This window comes from Schistocerca cancellata, chromosome 3 (genome assembly GCF_023864275.1).
Source record: "Schistocerca cancellata isolate TAMUIC-IGC-003103 chromosome 3, iqSchCanc2.1, whole genome shotgun sequence".
Taxonomy (NCBI): Eukaryota; Metazoa; Arthropoda; class Insecta; order Orthoptera; family Acrididae; genus Schistocerca; species Schistocerca cancellata.
In genome coordinates this window covers 104,939,415-104,962,842 of record NC_064628.1, presented here as the reverse complement: position 1 = coordinate 104,962,842, position 23,428 = coordinate 104,939,415, and the positions used below count along the sequence as shown (strand labels likewise).

The following is a 23,428-nucleotide window of genomic DNA, read 5'->3' as shown; positions in this document are numbered from 1 at the left end:
TACAGTTGAACAGGGGAGTAGTACTAGTACTGTAGTACTAGGAGTTAAGGCATATACAAAAGTAGTGGAATTAACCAGAAAGTGCACAGTATTTTTTTATTTTTTTGGAAAAATTACAATATGTAACAGAAGATTGAAGCTTCAAAAGAAATTCAGCAAGATATGTGGCACATCAATTGGTGTTTATTTGCATTTATATCTAAGCTTGTCACTTGTTCCACCAGTTATCTCTTCCGCTGTACTGCCTGCACACTGGTGAGGTGTAAAAGGAAACCTAGAAAGTGGTACATTCCCAAATATCTTGGTTACCACTACGTGGCTGTTCTGGCAAGCAATTAGTAATGACATCTCATATAACACAGTGATCCAGACATAAATTAATGTGCAGCTGACATCCAGAATCAGGACAATGACATATGCATATTTCTTGGGCCCTCAGCTTGAGCATCAGTATACAGGGTGAATCACCTAAAACTTGCGCCACAAATACTGCGGAAGTGGAGAGTGCTATTGATGTGCGATTTTTTGCAGTATAGGTTGGTAGTCTGGGGCTCATATTGCTAGCCAACTGACAGATTGTAATAATACTTAGAAAGTGTGTTTTTATGCAAACATACACTTTTTTAAATGGAACAATGCCTACTGACATTAATGAACTAAAAGTAGGGTAAATTAGAATGTCAATGGGGTTTGTTGCAGGACCCTAGTGCAAGTCATTTATGAGATATCGTACATTGAAAAGTTTCCACACCAGTACTTGTACAATACCTGTGGTAGCACACTCTAAAGAACAAAACAAGTGCACCACTATTTACGTGAATTCTGACCAGTAACAAGTAAATTGAGCTTCACAGGTTGTGTTCAGAAATGGTAACTGGCAGCATCATTACACTCATCCAGTCTGGTAGGGAATGACTGCTGCACATCTGCTAGTATCTCAGCAGAGACATCTGAGGAGGCTGCAGTAATATATCATAGATTATAATCAGGTTTTGTTGGCATATCCTTGTTGTAGGCAGCTTCTTTCAGCTTTCTTCACAGAAAAAAGTCTAGAGGCGTCAAATCCAGTGGATGTGGTGGCCAAGGTACAGGTCCTCTGCATCCAATCAGACGATATGGAAATATTTTGTGAAGACGTGCTGTAGCACTTCTTGCAGTATGGGCAGGACAACTATCATGTTGGTATCATAGGTTCCTCCTAGTCCCAGAGGAACATCTAGCATCCATGGAAGACAGTCTATTAGGACACTGTGATACTTGTGTGTGTTCAGTGTTCCACCTATGAAACATGGGCCTATGATCTGATGGTTGACTATCCCACACCAACGTTTACACTCCATGGACACTGATGTTCCACCTGACAAAGCCAACTGGGATTGTCAACAGACCAATAGCGCACGTTTCAGCAGTTCACCAACCTATGATTGGTAAATGTGGCTTCATCACTAAACAAGATACATTATACATCTGGAGTATACAAAGACCTTGACCTTTTGTCTACCCTCTTCCTCAGTAATGATGGGTCTCTCTCATCCTGGGGTCTGAGTGACCTGCCCTTTCTTTTTAATCTTCTTGAACATATCACTGTCATATCCCCAGTGAAGCAATTATTACTTCCGAAAGTTAGATAGTGTTTCCCTTTTATTTTTATGTACAGAACTTAACCAGAAGACAACATAATTAATTCTCATAATCATTTCCATGCAGATTTTGATGGAGAGAGATGTGATAGAATGGAGCTTCTGTCGGTGGAGAATGCATATGACACTTGCCTGCCTCATGCCGCTTCCTCATGCGATTGTGTGTGGGCTGACATGCAAATCAACTGCAATGACAGTGAGAACATTAAGTCACTCCTCTTTTGTTGTCACTTGTTTCCTTCTATTATGTTGTCTAGGTGTTACACTACCACTTTCAAGTAACTGGTTGGAGAGTTGATAAATAATTGCTGTGATATCTGTTGGGGGTATCTTGCCACATCACCATACAGGAATGAACTGCATTCTTCCTACACTCTCTGTACACATGAGCATGTTCAGGCTTTTTCTGCAGTGGTAAATCCTGTTGGTCACTCATGAGCTACTGCTTAGACTGCCACACAGTAAGAACCTAGCAGGTTATAGTGCCTCAAGGGACACACAAGCACACTTTAAGCAAACATAACAATGCCGTACCCATCAGCCACACAAGTTGAATTGCAAGAACCACTTTCAGTGTGGAAACTTTTCAAAATATGATATCTCATAAATGACTTGCCCTAGATTCCTACACAAACACTACTGACATTCTAATTTACTCTACTTTTAATTTGTTAATGTCAATAGGTATTGTTCCATTTTTAAAAAAGTGTATGTTTGCACAAAAAGTACATTTTTTTAAGCTTTATTACAGTCTGTTTATTGGCAATTAATACAAGCCGCTGACTACTAATCCATTCTGTATAAACCACACATCAATAGAATTTTTCATTTCAGCAATGTTTGCAGTGCAGGTTTTAGGTGACTGACCTCTTTCTTTGGAAGACCTACAAGCATTTAATGTACTAACATTACAAGTTGGATGAAATTCAGTTTATTTTTGTATAAACTGTATCTGTTGGCTTCCTTCTTTCATGTTGACAGTGTTTATTAACCTAGTGCAAAGCTCAAAATAACAGTTGACTCGTTGACTTGAGAAAACTACAAAATTGCAAAAAGACGGGTTGACTGGGTATCACTTACCTTCAGGAGGCGTAATTCAAGTAATGGTAATAAACAGACTTAAAAGTGAAAACATTAATTCTAGCTTCCAGAATTGTTAATTCATTCCTCAGGGTGCAAGAGACAGTGATTGAGGAAGGTCAGAAAGGAATAGCAGACCCTAGGGTGAGACAGACCCTAAAAATTGAGAGTATGAGAGGAAACAAAGATGAAAGAATTGGTGTCTGAGACTGTAAGAATATGTGATATTCAGGACTGCACCAGCTTCTTTCCAAAGATGATGTAAGGACAGAGTGAGAAACAGGAGATGGATAGAGAAAGAGAGATAAGTCAAAAAAGTCACCTTTAAACATGTCCATCGGCAGCAGTACTGGAATTTTTATTTTATTTTGAAGATAAGTACCAGCAACTCATTCTGTCTCTTTACAGTTTTGTGGATGTCTCTTTCAGCAAAGCATATACAGTTGTTACAGGTTAAACATTTGCAGGTGTTCATTACCTGATTTGTACTCTACGTATAGCTCACCATTTTGAATACCAATTTTACTTCTTTTTATCAATGCTCTGTGCAAATATGACATTTCTGTGATTTAGTTCTCATTTTCTATTAGTGTATTTGTTGTATATAATATATAGAACAATCTTCTCCTTGTGAGTAGCAGTCAAGAAATTGTGTAGCAAAGTTCCTGAAGTAGAGGTTCATTCAAAAAGTATTGCCTCTTTTGAGGCAAGACTTTGCATCCAATTTTCACACCCTCTTTGGTGGTACTGTGACTGATGTGCGGTCTTGTGTTGTTGTGCAAAAGATCATCATCACAGCTGCGTTTACTGAGGGAGATAATACAGCATGAACTATCTGCAGTCACCTGGTGGTCACCATGGCTGATGTTGTTGACTCGCTGAATGTTGTGTGATGCCACTGCAGTCACCGACCTGCTGCTCCACATTTTGTCGGACATTGGTGTTTTTGCACTTCAACTTCATTATAGCGATGAACCTGTTGTCTTACAGTGTTGATATCCACTGTTATATCACCATACACATTTTTCAGTGTTACATGTATGCAAAAGGACATTTCAGTTTCTGCATTCAAGAATTCTATTACACTATGCTGTCTAATTTGCTGTACTGGCATCTGTTGACACAGAAAGTTACTACTGCAGTGGATTGGAGAAGCAGCTTTGCGGAATAGCGCCACATGCAAATTTATCCCTTAACTTTTTTTTAAGGAGGAAAAAAAGGAGGTATTACTTTTTGACTGACCCTTCTATTACGGTCAACAAAAGTTTCAGTACCATGGAAATGGTACATGGCTAAAAACTAACAAATTACTGAAACGGTATATGTGTTTTGTCAGACAGAGAAGTGTCAACATTAAAAAATTTTTCATTTGAGTGGCTGTCAATGAACACATGTCAAAGGCAAATTCAGTAGAGAAAACAAATAAATTATGAGACAGAATTTCTGTGCACTACTTATCTCCAGGTAATGAAATATATTTTACTGCGAACAGATAGGTATAAAAGCACCTGTAGTGAGGACAAGTGTATACAAAGACCTTGACCTTTGCCTAGCCTCCTCCTCACTTCTAATGGGTCTCTCTCATCCTGGGGTCTGAGTGAACTGCCCTTTCTTTTTAATCTTCCTGAACATATCCCTCTCACATCCCCAGTGAAGCAATTATTGCTTCCAAAGCTGCATAGTATTTCCCTTTTATTTTTATGTATATCTGTCAGCAGTACCGTATATTTTGCTTCCTGAGACTATCAATAACCATATTATTATGTTGTAGCAGTGCTTAAGTTTCTCTTGTAATTCATTAATTTAATGTAATTAATGAAAATGTGTGTGCTCCAGACACTGTAATGTTTATTTTTCTTACAATTTAAATTGTGTTAAGAGCTACATCTTCAGTCTAGTCTCTAATTACAATTTACTACTACATATATTACAATTAAGTGATTGCATACCCACAAATAAGAACTAAGTAATGTAAAATGAAGCTGCAAGATGCTTATTATAGATTCGTTATGTAACCACAAAGAAATAAGACCTATCTTCACAGAGGCAGTATTTTTGCTATGGAAGAGTACTGTGTGAAACTTGTCAGGCAGCAGCATTCTATGGAATGATGTGACAGCACAACCAGTTTGATGTAATGGGTGGTCTGGACACTTTGCTTCTGTGTTTGAATCTGTAACTACCAGTAGGCTGTGATATCCCTGATAATACCATTGAGAAAGAAATAACTAATGAAATGCTGGCAATATAAGACATCTAAAACCCTGAGAACTCTTGAAGCCACAAAACAGATGGTTGATAACTTTCAGATAAAGGATAGATTGAAAATATGAGGACAATTTGCATAAAAATGAACAACAATAGAGAAAGGGAAGAGAGATAAATGCTGGAGAAGCAGCAGTTAGAAAAACTGCAAGGTGTAAAATAAAGACACAACATGAGAAAAGAGCTATGGGGAGTGGGTAGAAAAGGATGGGAGTTATTAGTATCATTTCAAAATACATTGATGGTGGTGACCTGAACATTGTGCTCCAAGCTGTTGTCTTATGTTTTACCAGAAAATAATTTGTGTTCACAGTGTATGAACCTCCTCACATTTGACTCTTACTTGAATAACAGGTATATGATCAGTTTTGCAGAGGTTCAGTGGGTGATAAAGTGTTCCTCTCCTTGGTGTCATTTACAGTTGTTATTTCACTGTAGCTTCATTTTTGTGATCTTTTTCTGTAAAGAATGTCATAAAAACACAATTTACATCATATGTTCTAATCAGAAACACTATTTATACAATAATTGGTAGATATGAAGTCAAGCGCATACATAGTGAGGGCCAGAGAAAGGCAACTGTCTCCTCCTCCTCCTCCTCCTCCTCCTCCTCCTCCTCCTCTTCCCCCCACACCTCCTCCCCCCACCTTCTCCTCCTCCCCTCACCCCACCCCACCCCACCACATCCCACCTGTACCCCACTATACAGACTGACATTTCAGTTCAGTGTTGGGTTGAAGATAGGTAGGGAGTCTGAACACATGATGGATGTTAACGAATAGCAAGTGTTCCCACAGCCATTTATTGTGAAGTCTCAAAACTTTTTGCCATTTGCTGGTATTCTCTTTGAACAGAAAATGAAAGATGGTTCTGGTTTCTAAAACCTTTTAGTAGTGTTACATTTTCAGTACTCAATGTTTTGTTCTCATGTTACCAGCTAATGTTAAAAACTAATAAAATTGACTATAGAAAGTATTCTAATGCCTCAGAACATTATCTGCCTGACAGCAAATTCATGTGTGCAACTATCATACAAACTATTCTCTCTCACTTAAATTTTATGTAGGTAACAGGTACCTACAATAAAATGTTAGCATTAATATGTTTACTGATTGGTAAACAAAGTTTTTCAACAGCTCTTCTAGTTATATTTTGGAAGAATTTATTTGTTCCTTCCTCCGTCCTTCCCTCTTCCATCAAACCAATAAGAGTCCTTACCCCCCTCCGACCACCTCCCTTCCCTCCCTCCCTTAACTTGAATGTTGGGTACATTCTTGTATGAAGTCCCCGCAAACAGTCTTGCATATCCAACTGAATTTCATAAATTTACTATTCAAATTTGCAACATTACACACGGTTATCTTGGTAAATATTGGCTACAGATGTCTCAGAAATAACTTCCGCAATTTTAATAGTATGTACTGAACTTAATTTTCATTTGGGTAGAACATTATACATGCTTAAATACAGAAACAAATGTAAAAAATCAACACAGTCATGCATTCCATGTATAAAATATACTTCATTTGAAATTATGCTTCTTATTCAAATTCAAGCTGTACAGAGTTCAAAACATGTAATTAGTTTCATAAGTGATGTAGTGAATTCCTGCTTGTATTTATGCGTTGGCAATGTATGATGTTTCACGTTTTCAAGACAACTTTTATGTCATACAAGATTCTTGAAGAAATTTGAAAACTGAGCTGCAGAATACTATAATAATAGTTTAATGTAATTGATCTATTGGTAGTTATGATGGCTGCTTGATTCTGCTCAGAACTACTTGTAATGAGCAGGCATTATTTGCCTGTCTGCTTTTTGCCTGTATGCTTAATCAAGTGTAACACTGTTAGCGAGTATATCACTTAAATATATACAGTGTACTGCAATTGCTTATATCGGTAGCAGTAGTAGTTTTATTATCTAAAGCTGTCTTCTTCACTCAGTGTTTGAGTTGCATATGACTGTCTCGGTTACAGTACATTGTGGCTTCATATTTATTAAATGTTATGTGCTTTCTTGCAAAGTAGAATATCTAGAATGAAGTGTATAAACAAAAATTCATAGTGCTTTATGTTATATATCTAAATCGTGCTCTGCATATAAGTTGTTTATGATAGTACAGTGTGGTTGTCATTCATAACATGAACTCACTTTTACTTCAGCTGTCTCAGTTTCATATTTTTATTTTCAGCTTACAACATGTTGTCTAATTCTAATATCCTTTTGCATAGTCGTAAAACTTGACACAAAATTTGCAGCTTTTGGTCGAGCATTACATTTTGATTCTTTTTGTGCTTGAATTATTTATAGATTCTTCTATAGTGTGGCAGTGTCTTACTGACCCAGTCTTGCATTTCATACAGTTGACTAAGAGTGTTTTTTTTTTCTAAAATAATAGTAGTTCTGATGTTTATTAAAGTATTTTTTCTGTTTGTGTAAAATGTGTTAGTTTTTTGTTGGACTAGGTAACACATTCTTCAAAAAAGGTGATTTGGAATTGTTGCTTATGTAGAGTGAGAAGTTGAAGCAGGAATGCTTTAAAAAGTGTCCTATTCATGCAGGTCATCCTGAAGGCTGTTTGATAATCACAAAAAACTGACAATAATTTTCATTAGTATGAGAACATTCACGCATTGAAAACTCCCAGACTCAAATATGCATTTACATGGAGTGAAGGCCACTATCTGTGTTTTTCTCATTGCTCATTTGCTCAGAATGGTTTTTTGTCCACCTCTTCTCTAGCCTTCTTGAACAAATTGTGCCAATGCAAAACTTGTGATTTTGAGAGGCATTAAATTCCAAAGGCCTGCAACGACAGCTGGACTCTGTTAGGTGCCAATTTGTTACGCTGCTTACAAAATTTGATGAGATATCATTTCTGAATGGAATTTCACAACTTGAATGTATACTGTATTCTACAAAAGGTGTATAGTTGTAATGCCCATATTGACAAAGCAAGAACATGGAGGCAATCGAGTGGACATTATTGAAACTGAGATCCTCTATCAGGTACATGTGCCACAGCCAATAGGAGCATGAGGTAATGTGTGGTCACCTCACTGTAGTGGCAGTGTTGCACTTGGTGTAAACTACTCACAGGACATTTGCAGGTAACACACAAGTATGTACATTGGACTAAAGATCAGCAGAAAACCACTGTCTCCATGTAATACTTAAGGTTTCCTGGCGATCTTTCGACATCTTGAGGTGTCAAGCCTTCTGCCAGATATCAGTGTCATTCATGCACCATATTTCGACATGATTCGTCTTGTCATCCGGTGCCATCTGAGACTGCCCATTGAGTGGAACCAGTCCAGCCTTCCCCCTCCATGATTGGTTCCTGGCATTCCATCTGCATTCTGGTCCTGCTAGAAGTGTCCTTACACATTGCCGCATTCCCACTTCGGTCTGACATTCCATCTTCAACCTGGTGAACCTGTCTGCATATTGACATTCCATTTTCAGTCCACTATGGTTCGGTGTTCCCTCTATGGTCCCTGTCTGCTAGAAGCATCCCTAGGTATTTCCTCTTTGGTCCGTTGCAACATTCCGAGCACTGGTGTTCCTTCATTGGTCTGATGCATCTGTCCATGCACTGGTGTTACTTTTTCAGCCCAGTACAATTGTAGGTGCTTCCCTTACAAGCATCCTGCACTGCTGTATCTTCAGTCCAGTTTGCCTGGTGGTCTGTGTGAAGTTCATTCCCCATGTCCACACTCTCAGTTCTTCTGTTTGTGGAGTTCTGCTGCTGTTCCCATTGCATTTTCAGCAACTCCAGTGCAGGACCTCTGGCACTATTGAGTTGGTCCCCAGTGTCATGATTCATGAGATTTTCTGCCACCTTTATCCCTATGAACTCTCTTATAATCATGTCCCAGTATCTGGGGGTCTGTGCTAGAACCTTCATTTCATAGCTCATGGAATAATTGAGTTCCAGATAGTGATCAGAAATAGCTGGTTTAGTTGCCTGTCATAGTTGGGTATGTCTCTGATGATGTTTTTTTTTTTTTTTTTTTTTTTTTGCATCTCATGTCCACTGTCCTAATTGTTTGGCAAAGTATATTATAAATTCCTGGTTTTTGTAGTCCCAGGTCATCTTTCACACTTCCCACTAGTCCTCTTGTTTTGGTAGGTGGACAGAACACACACTTGATATGCTTCCTGAGAATCCTGCTGTTTTTGGCTGACATTAGGTTCTAGGGTGGTATGCCACAGCCTTTGCTTCATCTTGCTCTTCTTCTTGATAGTTTTTCAGAGTGGCTGGTTAAAGAACCTTCTGAATCTGTTGGGCCGCATACCCATTTTTTCAGAACCCTGTTCATAGATGTTCTGTTTCTGCTGCCAATCTAGCTAGAACTGACAGGGTGCATGCCCTGTGAATCAGTATCTTCAGAACTCCAGTCTTCTGTGCTGAGTGGTGTTAGCTGTTGGCTGGCAGATAAAAATCAGTGTTTGTAGGTTTGTGATACACACTGTGGTCAAGTGATCTATCTGCTCTTCCTTTGATAAGTGCATGCAGAAATGGCAACCTACCATCCTTCTCCAGTTCCATGGTGAACTTAATATTTGGGTGGCATGTGTTTTCCAGAAACTCCTTGAATATCTCCCTTCCTGACACCAAATCACAAAGGTATCATCAACATAACTAAAGCAGCACGTGGTTTTGTATCTAGCCATCATTAAAACGTCCTCTTCATATCTCTCCATGAACATATAGGCAACAACTGGAGACAGGGGGCTGCCCATGGCTACACCTTCTGTGTGGTTATGATGTTGGTCCCCATACAGAAAGTAAATTGATGTCAGCAAATGCACAGGTCTAACAGGTCATCATAAAATTTCTCTACAGCCAGTTCCAATGAGTCTTTCAACAGCATCCTGGTGAATAGAGATACATAATCAAAACTGACCTTTATATCTGATTCTGTGATGTGTAGTTGCTTGAGACACTGCAAGGAGACCTCTGAGTTGTGGATGTTTTGAATATACTTTTGCACGTATGGATACAGCAGTTTTTTCAACTACTTAGCTACAGCAGCCTTCGTAGCAGATGAAGTTTCAGACTGAGAGTAGACAGTGTCTCTTATTCTCTAGCAGAATGCACCAGGAAGAATGCCTCAGGTTGCCAGTCTGCGAAGTTTCACCTCATGAGTAAGAAAGCACAGCAGATTCAGGACACTCACATGGCGATAAACCGTAGTGGCAAGCAGTTTCATGACACCACTTTGAAGCTACTCAGCAGGGATCTCAACTTTGCGATGACTCCTGGAAATATGCCCATTTCAGTCTTCATCAGTGCGGTGGAACAAGTATCCAATGAACTTCCACCAAATGTGGCAAAAGAAGTTGGCTGGGAGGTTTTCACTCACCAAGACATAGCCACCAAAATTGAACACCTCAAATAACGAAAGGCATACACTCAAGAAGCTCGGGGATGACAGCCACATTATGGTGTTACCAGGAGACAAAGGGAACTCCACAGTCATTTTGCAGCAGGCTGATAATGACAAGAAAGTGCCTCAACCTCCGTAGGATCCTGCATACAGTCTTGTGGAATGTGACAGTATGGACAAAATAGACAAGAAGACCAGGGCTCTATTGAAGGAAATGGGTATGGCTGACAAGGTCATCAAACAGCTTTATGTTCGGGAACACCAGTTCCAGTTGGACTCCATGGGCCGCTGAAAGTATACAAAGAGGGTCTGACACGCCCAATTGTCAGCAACATTGGCATATCAATGTACCCAACAGTAAAGTATGTGAAGACGTGGTTGTTCCCATATGTGGGAAAGTATGTACACTACAGCCACAACTTGTAAGACTTCTTGCAACGTCTCAAGCAACTACACATCACAGACTGTGATATGATGGTCAGTTTTGTTCAAAAATGGTTCAGATGGCTCTGAGCACTATGGGACTTAACTTCTGTGGTCATCAGTCCCCTAGAACTTAGAACTACTTAAACCTAACTAACCTAAGGACATCACACACATCCATGCTCGAGGCAGGATTCGAACCTGCGACCGTAGCAGTCCTGCGGTTCCGGACTGCGCGCCTAGAACCACTAGACCACCGCGGGTCAGTTTTGTTGTGGTATCCCAGTTCAGTAGGGTGCCACTGAAAGACTCACTGGAACTGTTTGCCGAGAAGTTGTACAATGCTCTGTGGGACCTGTTCAACCATATACTGAAACCAACTTATTTTGTATATAGGAGGACAATATTACAAGCAGACAGAAGTCATAACCATGGCCAGCCCTCTGTCCCCAGTTGTTGCCATGTTCATGGAAAGGTTTGAAGGGGACACATTAGAGATTGCTACATACAAAACTTCATGCTGCTTCAGATGTGGATGATACCTTAGTGATCTGGCATCATACTTGGTAGAGGCTCAATGAATTTATGGAACAGCTTAACTCGTGCCACCCAAATATTAAGTTCACCATGGAACTGGAAAAGAGTGGTAAGTTGCCCTTTGTGGATGCACTTGTCAAAAGAACAACAGATGGACTGTTTAGCCACAACGTGTATCACAAACCTACAAACACTGATTTATATCTGTCAGGCAGCAGCTGTCACCACACAACACAGAAAAATGGGGGTTCTGAAAACAATGGTTCACAGAGCACGCACCTTGTCAGACCTAGATAGTTTGGCAGAAGAAACTGAGCATCTACACTCAGTGTTCTGATAACATGGATACACTGCCAAGCAGATCCAGGAGGCGCTCTCTGCTACAGACAAGCAAGATGAAGCAAAGACTGTGGCCTACCTGCCCTTCGTAGAACCTATTTCTGCCAAAATCAGTAGGAGTCTCAGAAAACATAACAGCAAGTGTGTGTTCTGTTCACCTACCAAAATAAGAGGACCACTGGGAAGTGTAAAGATTACCTGGGACTACAAAAACCAGGAACTTGTGACATACCTTGCCAATGTAGCATGGCATAGATTATTCAAACAACTAAGACAGTGGACACCAGATGTGAAGAACATCAGACTCACTCCCAACTATGACAGGCAATTAAATCAGATATTGCTGAGCACTGTCTTGAACTTGATGAACTTTGGTGAAATGAGGGTTCTGGGACAAGACCCCCAGACACTGGGACAGAGTTATAAGAGTTACAAGGTGTTGAAAAACCTCGTGAATTGTGACACTGGGTACCAGATCAGTAGAGTCTGAGGTACTGCACTGGAGTTGCTGAAAATGCAATGGGAGCAGCAGCAGAACTTCCCAAACAGAAGAACTGAGACTGTGGACATGGGGAATGAATGCCGGATGGACAACCAGGAACATTGAACAGAAGATAAAACGTCACATGACACTGCTGATGGGAGTGGATTGCAAAAGGAACACCAAGAATCACATTGGACTGAAAATGGAATGCCGGTGTGTAGGCAGATGCACCGAACTGAAGACAGAATGCTAGTGCTCGACCTGTTGCACTGGACCAAAGAGGGAACACCTAAGGATGCTTCTGGTGAAAGAGGGCTGTTAGGGGAAACACCAGGAATCACAGTGGACCAAAAACAGAATACCAGGACTCTACCTGATGTAATGGACTGAAGAGAAAGTACCTAAGGATACTTCCTGGAATGACTTGAACTGACTATGGAGGGCCTTAGGTATCAATACTGGACCTGCTCCACTCAAGGAGCAGTCTCAAGTGGCACCTGATGAAGATAACAAGTCGTATTGTCAAAATATTTTGCATCAATGATGCTTATATGTGGCAGAATACCCAACACCTCAAACGCTTCTGTCTCCGTGGTTTAGCCTGAAACGTGCGAACAGATGTTCTTTGATGATTTGAGAACCTGGAACCTTGTAAGGTGTAGCAGACGTCTGTAGCATAGTTGCCTTTATATGAAGTAGTAACCATGTGTCATTTGCATCTCTAAATGAACACACAAACCACCAAGCATTTCTGCATGAAACTGGGAATGGCCAACAATACAAAAATAAGATCCTTGGAGTTTATGAACTCTTGTGCACTTGTACATTAGATAATTTCATCCTACAAGATGACAAAGCATGACCACAGAAGTCTCATCGCAAAACTCAGTGCCTTCAACACTGGCAATTTTTTGCATCAACTGGTCACCTGAATTACACAAAGCATGCTTGGGATCCTATATAAGGATAATACTCTTTCACTACTTTAATGTCCTCATTGTTGAATATGCTTAAAGTGTGAACAAAAAGAAGGTGCTTGGGGCATAGAGATTGTTTGAGATGAGTTAGCATTACTAATTAACTACACCCATTTACATTGTATGTATTGTCATGGGGAGGAACAGTTCTCGGAAAAAGAGCTATATCTATACAGTTCAAAGTGTTCGCGTTGACATAGTCATAATTTGGATCATTGAAAAGCAGGATTCATGTTATGAAATTTGCTGCAGATGATTGCACTTACAGGAGAAAGAAATACAATAGAAGAAAAATGGATAGCTCTGAGATATGAAATAGTGAAGGCAGCAGAGGATCAAGTAGATAAAAAAGACGAGGGCTAGTAGGAATCCTGGGTAACAGAAGAGATATTGAATTTATTTGATGAAAGGAGAAAATATAAAAATGCAGTAAATGAAGCATGCAAAAAGGAATACAAACATCTCAAAAAATGAGATCGACAGGAAGTGCAAAAGACTAAGCAGGAAATGCTAGAGGACAAAAAGTAAGGATGTAGAAGCATATATCACTAGATGTAAGATAGATACTGCCTACAGGAAAATTAAAGAGACCTTTGAACCAGTCCTAAGCAAAGAAGGGAAAGGAGAAGATGGAAGGAGTATATAGAGAGTCCATACAAGGGCAATGCACCTGAGGACAATGTTATGGAAATGGAGAGGAGTAGATGAAGATGAAATCGGAGATATGATACTGCGTGAAGAATTTGACAGAGCACTGAAAGTCCTAAACTGAAACAAGGCCCCAGGAGTAGACAACATTCCATTATAACTACTGATAGCCTTGGGAGAGCCAGATGTGGCAAAACTCTTCCATCTGATGAGCTAGATGGGCAATTCCATGTCAAATCAAAAAGTGCTACAACCTGACCCTCTCAGATTTTTTTTGAAATTAAGTATGCAAATGTTACTCATAAATCATGACACAAATTAATTTTTTCACATTTTTCTGACGAAAAGTTACAGAGTAATGGACCTTCAAAAATTGAAAAGATGACAAATTTTTGACTCGCAAAACAAAAGTTGTTTTCATTATAACTCGTGTTCTAATTAAGCTAGAACAATAAAAATTACTTCATTGGAAAGCTCTTTTAAAGAGCTTTTATATGATACCAAACATCATTAGTTTAGTATATATATATATATACAGATTATTTGTAAAAACAACACTGTTGAATTTATCGAATTTTGAAAAACTGTATTTTTATAAATCTCAAAAAATATATGTGAAAGATACACTTTACATCTACATATTCTGAAATTTTCAACTTGGGATGAGCAAGGGATCACTATCAAAAGCAATTTTACGTTAAGGGTGGTGCTTTAAAAATTCGTAAAAACTTATTTTAGATATTAGGGCTACTTATCACCAGCGGCATGTTGTTGTAAAATGTGGAAATTAAAAATAACTTATAATTGACAAAAGAACATATGTTTTATGCTTCTGTAATTAATAAATACAAAATGAAAACTTTTTCAAACTAATCAGTGTGTTGCACATCAACATTTCTGCACTGGATAACATATGTTCGCCCTGTAGCAGTTTGAGGGTTCACGATTGCCACTACTTCCCTACTGCTTACGGAAAGAATGTCTGGATGACTCAGAAATTTAAAAGATGGTGACGGTCCATGTGGAGGTAAGAAACTAACTCTGTTTTCATCCTTCCCCCTGATTTTTTTCAAGTACACAGATTAACCACCAGTGTTCATTATAATCACAAGCAACATATCCTTTTATGTCTTTGAGTGGTATTGTATCACTGTCAGAAACTGTCACCAGTTCAATTTTACTATCATCAGAGTTTGAATACACTTTTTTTATTATTTTGTCCTTGCTAAAAGGAATAAAAGTGTGAAGTTTTGTGTCCCTACAATTTTGCAGCATTTCTCAAACCTCTCCATAAGTTTCATTTCTTCATTTTTGTGATCTTCTTTAGCAGCATACTTGAAGTTCAATCCTTCTATGTTTTCCTTGGCAAACATATAAAGTTGTTTTGGTGTCGTTATTTGATCAATGTATGGCCGTTGCAGACTTGCTCGATTGCAAGTCGTTTAACTGTTCCACCAACACCATCACTAGCACCTTTCCCATGCGAGGTGGCTGAAAAATACCATTCAGCTTCAGTTTGGAAATCTTCTTCATGATGGCACAGGTTGATAAATTTATTCCTATTTTTATAATGAGCTGCTGCTCCATCAGAGAAATAATATTTTTTTTTCTTGGTTTTCTACTGAATTTAACAGTCAGGAAGTCCATCAAGTATGATTGGAACAAATGCACAGCAGCAGTGTCCTGTGTTAGGTATTCTGATATGATTACAAGACTTGTGTGCTCGAGTTTGTTCCCATCCTTGTAATAAGCAACAATGGGATGAATCGTTGCTTGCATGTTTGTCCAGTGATAGCCTGAACTTCGTCCTGGATGACAAAGGAGTAATTCTCAGAAAAGTCACAGTCGCTAAGACCTCGCCTTCTTTAAGTTCATTTCTCAGTCTCTTTTGGAAGGTTGATTGTTGATTAGCAACAAATGAATGTCGTGTAAGCAATTTTAATTTATCAAAAAAACAATCAATAAAGTTGTCAGATGATTTTATGATTGTTTCTAGAGATGTGTGATCAACGGAAACCCATTGCTGATAAGTTATATTATCAATATCATTAGTATTCAACAAATCTTGTAAATATGTCTTAAATGTTTCTGGGCCAGGGCAGAATTTACATTCGCCAAAATGACAAGCAGGTAATGACGGATTACATACAACACTTGCAATGCAGTCTTTGTAAGTTTTTATTGGATTATCTTCATCCTTTGTCAGTTGAGGAATGTTACATCCAACCAGCATGAGTTTGAAGTTTTGATGGGTAGTACACACACACACTGATACTATGTGTACCACTACTTACAGCTAAAACACAATTTTTGGGATGTAGGTCTGCAAACTTCAAAAATCTAATGTGGAGCTCTGGATGGTTGTCTTTAAAGTTCCATAATTTGTTTAAAATTACTTAAAACTAGCCGTTTTTGTACTTGCAGTTAATCTCTGTTATCTCTCACAAGCACAAAATCTTTTTCCCAGGCATTGCCCTGCTTATCTCATCGGAACAATAAGTTTCTAACAAAATCAGCAGTTGTTTGATCAAGAGTCTTGCCAGGTTTTGGGTTTGGTGAAGACAAAATTCCCTTGGCCTTCAACAAATCTTTTACTCTTTGAGCCATGTAATTCGTTATGTTAAATTTATCTTGAAGCTTCTTAACACTCCAGCTTTTGGGTTAAATGGTAAGAATTTCCATCTGTTTACTTCGAGATGTACATGTACGAAATTTATCTTTTAGCTGACTGATCATCTCAGATTCTGCATGATCATGTACTTCTTCTTCTTTTTTGGAAGGAAGCAATAATACCTTTGTTTGAATTGTTGAAGATAATTTAATTAGTTTTTCCTCAGGATATTTTGCTTTACAGTCATTTCTTCTTAATTGGCGATTCACCAGCGGAATGCAAAGAAGCATTCAACCTTTCTAAGGCCTCACTTGCTGCAATGTCTTGTATGTCGCTATTACATAAAACCTTTTCACTTTCTTGTTTCACCACAGAATATAGTAGATCATCATCACTTTCTGTGCTAGATGTATCACAAATTTCTACTCGTGCAATTTTTTACGGCAGTTGTCACATCCTTTTTGATTTAAAGTTAAGACAGGTTTTCTTGCTATCATCCATTATGAAACAGGCCGTAAGTTTTCCTTGTGGTTATTGTGGCCCTTTTCATTAAATGGATTACAGCACAAAGCTGAAATTTTAGGCATTTTATGTTTCTCAAGTGAACAAACTAATTTTAAAAAATGTTTTTAAAGTTCAATGCCCCAGATTTCTATATTTAATACTACACAATATTACTTTTCTATTCTTTCACTTCCTGTAAAAAATATTTCATTATGTTAACAGTATACAAGCATTAACTGGTAGTAGGCATACAAACTTACAGACTCTTGTGAGGTTTGTACAAAAGTACCTTTAAGTTAGATTCAAAACACATTTCAGAGTTAATCACATAATTTCATTACAGTTGCCTCACAACAAAAGAATGTGTGGATCACTTTCAACATTAGGTGAAAATTGCTGACAATATTAACCAGAGATAAAATACTGAATAGATTGCAGATGGTAACACCAAAGAATCATTTTATATATAATCTTTAAAATGAGAGACAGCTTCCTTTTCTTATTTTTTTTCCCGTGGTTTTACAGCTTTTAATAAATAGTTAGCACTAAAGTTTAATAAGCAGTTATTCATTTCAAAAGTACAATTTGTGGACCAAGTAACAAAATCTAACACTAATATTTTCATGTGTAGCGAAATAATAAAAATTCACCTATCTGACTGTGATTTTGGAGAATCGTGGTAAACATAAAACTGCTTTTGATAGTGGTTCCATGCTCATCCCAAGTTGAAACTTTTGTAATATGTAGATGTAAAGTGTATCTTTCACATATATTTTTTTTTAGAATTTTAAAAATACAGTTTTCCAAAATTCGATAAATTCAACAATGTTGTTTTTATAAACAATGTGTGTATATATATACATATATCTAAAAAGAAAGATGATGAGACTTACCAAACAAAAGTGCTGGCAGGTCGATAGACACACAAACAAACACAAACATACACACAAAATTCAAGCTTTCGCAACAAACGGTTGCTCATTCCTGACGAAGCAACCGTTGGTTGCGAAAGCTTGAATTTTGTGTGTATGTTTGTGTCTGTTTGTGTGTCTATCGACCTGCCAGCGCTTTTGTTTGGTAAGTCTCATCATCTTTCTTTTTAAATATATTTTTCCCACGTGGAATGTGTGTGTGTATATATATATATATATATAAAAGCGCTGGCAGGTCGATAGACACACAAACATACACACAAAATTCTAGCTTTCGCAACCAACAGTTACCTTAGGGGGAAAAAAGGACAGGTATACACTCGCGCGCGCACACACACACACACATATCCATCCGCATATACACAGACACAAGCAGACATTTTTCCTGTGAAGGGTGAGTGAGTTGCTTTTCCGGACGTGGGAAACCAGAAGATGGGATAGTTTTTTAAGGTGGAGGGTGGCATGCAGTTCTAATTTGCGGTTGGCCTGTAGGAGGATGCTCTGAACAACCGGTGTGGATGTGGGAGAGGAAAGATTGAGGACTTTTATTAAGGATAGGAGTTGATGGGTGTGTTGATTGGCTGAGTGGATGTGTAGGTGAAGGATTAGGTGGGTGAGGGCAATGGATTGTTCGGTTTGGAACTGGTATAGGGACTGATGGAAGAAGGGTTGCAGCCAGAGATGGGAACTTTAAGTGTGAGGCCTTTGTGGGTGATGCCAAATGTCAGACAAGCCTGGAAAATAAAATATGGGAGTGTAATCGGGCTAGGGCGAAGGCATGTTTGCGGAGGGAATGTAAATAAAACTTAATGGGGTCGTTGTGGATGTGTTGTGAGGGTGACATGGTACTAGAAGGTGGAAAGTGGAACACGAGGCTGAAATGAAAATGAAAATAAATATAAAGTGGTTATAATAGAAGGAAACATTCCACGAAGGAAAAATATACTTAAAAACAAAGATAATGTGACTTACCAAATGAAAGTGCTGGCAGGTCGACAGACACACAAACGAACACAAACATACACACAAAATTCAAGCTTTCGCAACAAACTGTTGCCTCATCAGGAAAGAGGGAAGGAGAGGGACAGACGAAAGGATGTGGGTTTTAAGGGAGAGGGTAAGGAGTCATTCCAGTCCCGGGAGCGGAAAGACTTACCTTAGGGGGAAAAAAGGACGGGTATATACTCGCACACACACACATATCCATCCACACATATACAGACACAAGCAGACATATTTAAAGACAAAGAGTTTGGGCAGAGATGTCAGTCGAGGCAGAAGTGCAGAGGCAAAGATGTTGTTGAATGACAGGTGAGGTATGAGTGGCGGCAACTTGAAATTAGCGGAGATTGAGGCCTGGTGGATAACGGGAAGAGAGGATATATTGAAGAGCAAGTTCCCATCTCCGGAGTTCGGATAGGTTGGTGTTAGTAGGAAGTATCCAGATAACCCGGACGGTGTAACACTGCGCCAAGATGTGCTGGTCGTGCACCAAGGCATGTTTAGCCACAGGGTGATCCTCATTACCAACAAACACTGTCTGCCTGTGTCCATTCATGCGAATGGACAGTTTGTTGCTGGTCATTCCCACATAGAATGCATCACAGTGTAGGCAGGTCAGTTGGTAGATCACGTGGGTGCTTTCACACGTGGCTCTGCCTTTGATTGTGTACACCTTCCGGGTTACAGGACTGGAGTAGGTGGTGGTGGGAGGGTGCATGGGACAGGTTTTACACCGGGGGCGGTTACAAGGGTAGGAGCCAGAGGGTAGGGAAGGTGGTTTGGGGATTTCATAGGGATGTACTAAGAGGTAAAACTAGAAAGCAAATGGAGATCTGGTGTGAAAAAAGGCGAAAAAGGGTTGGTTAGAGCTGGGCTATGTTGATCCTGTGGTGAACTTGTGTAGGTAGATAATGATGTGCATAAAGGTTAGGTGGTTGTGTTGCCACCAAAACACGTTAAAGGGTGGAGAAATCTTTTTAGATATATTTCTCCCACGTGGAATGTTTCCCTCTATTATATATATTTTACCCCCAGAAACCATCCTTGTAACCAATGATGCCACTTCCTTATACACAAATATCCTGCACGTCCAGGGCCTCGCTGCGATGGAGCACTTCCTTTCACGCCGATCACCTGCCACCCTACCTAAAACCTCTTTCCTCATTACCTTAGCCAGCTTCATCCTGACCCACAACTTCTTCACTTTTGAAGACCAGACATACCAACAATTAAAGGGAACAGCCATGGGTACCAGGATGGCCCCTTCGTACACCAACCTATTCATGGGTCGCTTAGAGGAAGCCTTCTTGGTTACCCAGGCCTGCCAACCCAAAGTTTGGTACAGATTTATTGATGACATCTTCATGATCTGGACTCACAGCGAAGAAGAACTCCAGAATTTCCTCTCAAACCTCAACTCCTTTGGTTCCATCAGATTCACGTGGTCCTACTCCAAATCCCATGCCACTTTCCTTGATGTTGACCTTCACCTGTCCAATGGCTAGCTTCACACGTCCGTCCACATCAAACCCACCAACAAGCAACAGTACCTCCATTACGACAGCTGCCACCCATTCCACATCAAACGGTCCCTTCCCTACAGCCTAGGTCTTCGTGGCAAACGAATCTGCTCCAGTCTGGAATCCCTGAAGCATTACACCAACAACCTGACAACAGCTTTCGCATCCCGCAACTACCCTCCCGACCTGGTACAGAAGCAAATAACCAGAGCCACTTCCTCATCCTCTCAAACCCAGAACCTCCCACAGAAGAACCACAAAAGTGCCCCACTTGTGACGGGATACTTTCCGGGACTGGATCAGATTCTGAATGTGGCTCTCCAGCAGGGATACGACTTCCTCAAATCCTGCCCTGAAATGAGATCCATCCTTCATGAAATCCTCCCCACTCCACCAAGAGTGTCTTTCCGCCGTCCACCTAACCTTCATAACCTCTTAGTTCATCCCTATGAAATCCCCAAACCACCTTCCCTAACCTCTGGCTCCTACCCTTGTAACCGCCCCCGGTGTAAAACCTGTCCCATGCACCCTCCCACCACCACCTACTCCAGTCCTGTAACTCGGAAGGTGTACACAATCAAAGGCAGAGCCACGTGTGAAAGCACCCACGTGATCTACCAACTGACCTGCCTACACTGTGATGCATTCTATGTGGGAATGACCAGCAACAAACTGTCCATTCGCATGAATGGACACAGGCAGACAGTGTTTGTTGGTAATGAGGATCACCCTGTGGCTAAACATGCCTTGGTGCATGGCCAGCACATCTTGGCGCAGTGTTACACCGTCCGGGTTATCTGGATACTTCCCACCAACACCAACCTATCCGAACTCCGGAGATGGGAACTTGCTCTTCAATATATCCTCTCTTCCCGTTATCCACCAGGCCTCAATCTCCGCTAATTTCAAGTTGCCGCCACTCATACCTCACCTGTCTTTCAACAACATCTTTGCCTCTGCACTTCTGCCTCGACTGACATCTCTGCCCAAACTCTTTGTCTTTAAATATGTCTGCTTGTGTCTGTATATGTGTGGATGGATATGTGTGTGTGTGCGAGTGTATACCCGTCCCTTTTTCCCCCTAAGGTAAGTCTTTCCGCTCCCGGGACTGGAATGACTCCTTACCCTCTCCCTTAAAACCCACATCCTCTTGTCTTTCCCTCTCCTTCCCTCTTTCCTGATGAGGCAACAGTTTGTTGCGAAAGCTTGAATTTTGTGTGTATGTTTGTGTTCGTTTGTGTGTCTGTCGACCTGCCAGCACTTCCATTTGGTAAGTCACATCATCTTTGTTTTTAGGTATATTTTTCCTACGTGGAATGATTCCTTCTATTATAAATATATATATATATATACCTAAAAACAAAGATGATGTGACTTACCAAATGAAAGTGCTGGCAGGTCGACAGACACACAAACGAACACAAACATACACACAAAATTCAAGCTTTTGCAACAAACTGTTGCCTCATCAGGAAAGAGGGAAGGAGAGGGGAAGACGAAAGGATGTGGGTCTTAAGGGAGAGGGTAAGGAGTCATTCCAGTCCCGGGAGCGGAAAGACTTACCTTAGGGGGAAAAAAGGACGGGTATACACTCGCACACACACACACATCCATCCACACATATACAGACACAAGCAATATATATATATATATATATATATATATATATATATATATATATATATATATATATATATATTGTTCTAGCTTAATTATAACACGAGTTATAAAGAAAACAACATTGTTCCACGAGTCAAAATTTTGTCATTTTTTTTCAATTTTTGAAAGTCCATTACCGGTAACTTTTTATCAGAAAAATGTGAAAAAATTAATTTGTGGTACTATTAATGAGTATTATAGGCATACTTAATTTCATTTAAATCCAAGAGGATAAGGTTGAAAATGATGGTTTCATTTGTTGATTTGACGTGGAATGACCCAGATGTATAAGACAGGCGAAATACCATCAGACTTCAAGAAGAATGTAATAAGTCCAATCCCAAAGAAATCTGGTGTTGACAGGTCTGAAAATTACCAAACTATCAGTTTAATATATCATGGTTGCAAAATACTAACAAGAATTCTTTACAGACAAATGGAGAAACTGGTAGAAGCCAAGCTCAGGAAAGATGAGTTTGGATTCCATAGAGATGTTGGAACACATGAGGCAATATTGACCCTATGACTTACAGGTTAAGGAAAGGCAAACCTACATTCCTAGGCAAACCTACGTTCCTAGCATTTGTAGACTTAGAGAAAGCTTTTGAAAGTGTTGACAGGAATACTCTTTCAAATTCTGAATGTGGCAGGTGTAAAATACAGAGAGGAAAAGGCTATTTACAATTTGTACAGAAACCAGATGGTAGTTATAAGAGTCAAGGGGCACGAAAGAGAAGCAGTGGATGGGAAGGGAGTGAGACAGGGTTTTAGCCTATCCTTGATGTTATTCAATCTGTATATTGAGCAATCAGTAAAGAGAACAAAAGAAAAATTTGGCATAGGAATTTAAAATCCACGGAGAAGAAATAAAAACATTGAGGTTTTCCAATGACATTGTAATTCTATCAGGGTCAGAAAAGGACACAGAAGAGCACCTGAACAGAATGGACAGTGTCTTGAAAGGAGGATATAAGATTAACACCAACAAAAGCAAAATGACGATAATGAAATGTAGTTGAATTAAATCGAATGTTGCCTAGGGAATTAGATGGGAAATGGGGCATTTGACGTAGTAACTGATGATGGTCAAAATTGAGAGGATATAAAATGTAAACAGGCAGTGGCAAGGAAAGCCTGTCTGAAGAAGAGAAATTTGTTGACATCAAGTATAGATTTAAGTGTCAGGAAGTCTTTCCTGAAAGTATTTGTATGAAGCCATGCATGGAAGTGAAACATAAAGGACAAATGGTTTACACGAGAAGAGAATAGAAGCTTTCAAAAGGTGGTGCTACAGAAGAATGCTGAAGATTAGATGGGTAGATCACATACTGGTAGAGGTACTGAATAGAATGGGGGGAGAAAAGGAATTTGTGGCACAACTTGACTAGAAGAAGGGATCTATTGGTAGGGC

At 39.6% G+C, this 23,428-nt stretch overlaps 1 protein-coding gene across 1 annotated transcript in view; it reads left to right on the top strand.

Annotated features, from left to right (window-relative positions):
- Window positions 1–23,428, top strand: part of LOC126177117 (uncharacterized) — a 571,356-nt gene that overhangs the window by 447,217 nt on the left and 100,711 nt on the right. The gene's annotated exons all lie outside the window — the stretch shown is intronic.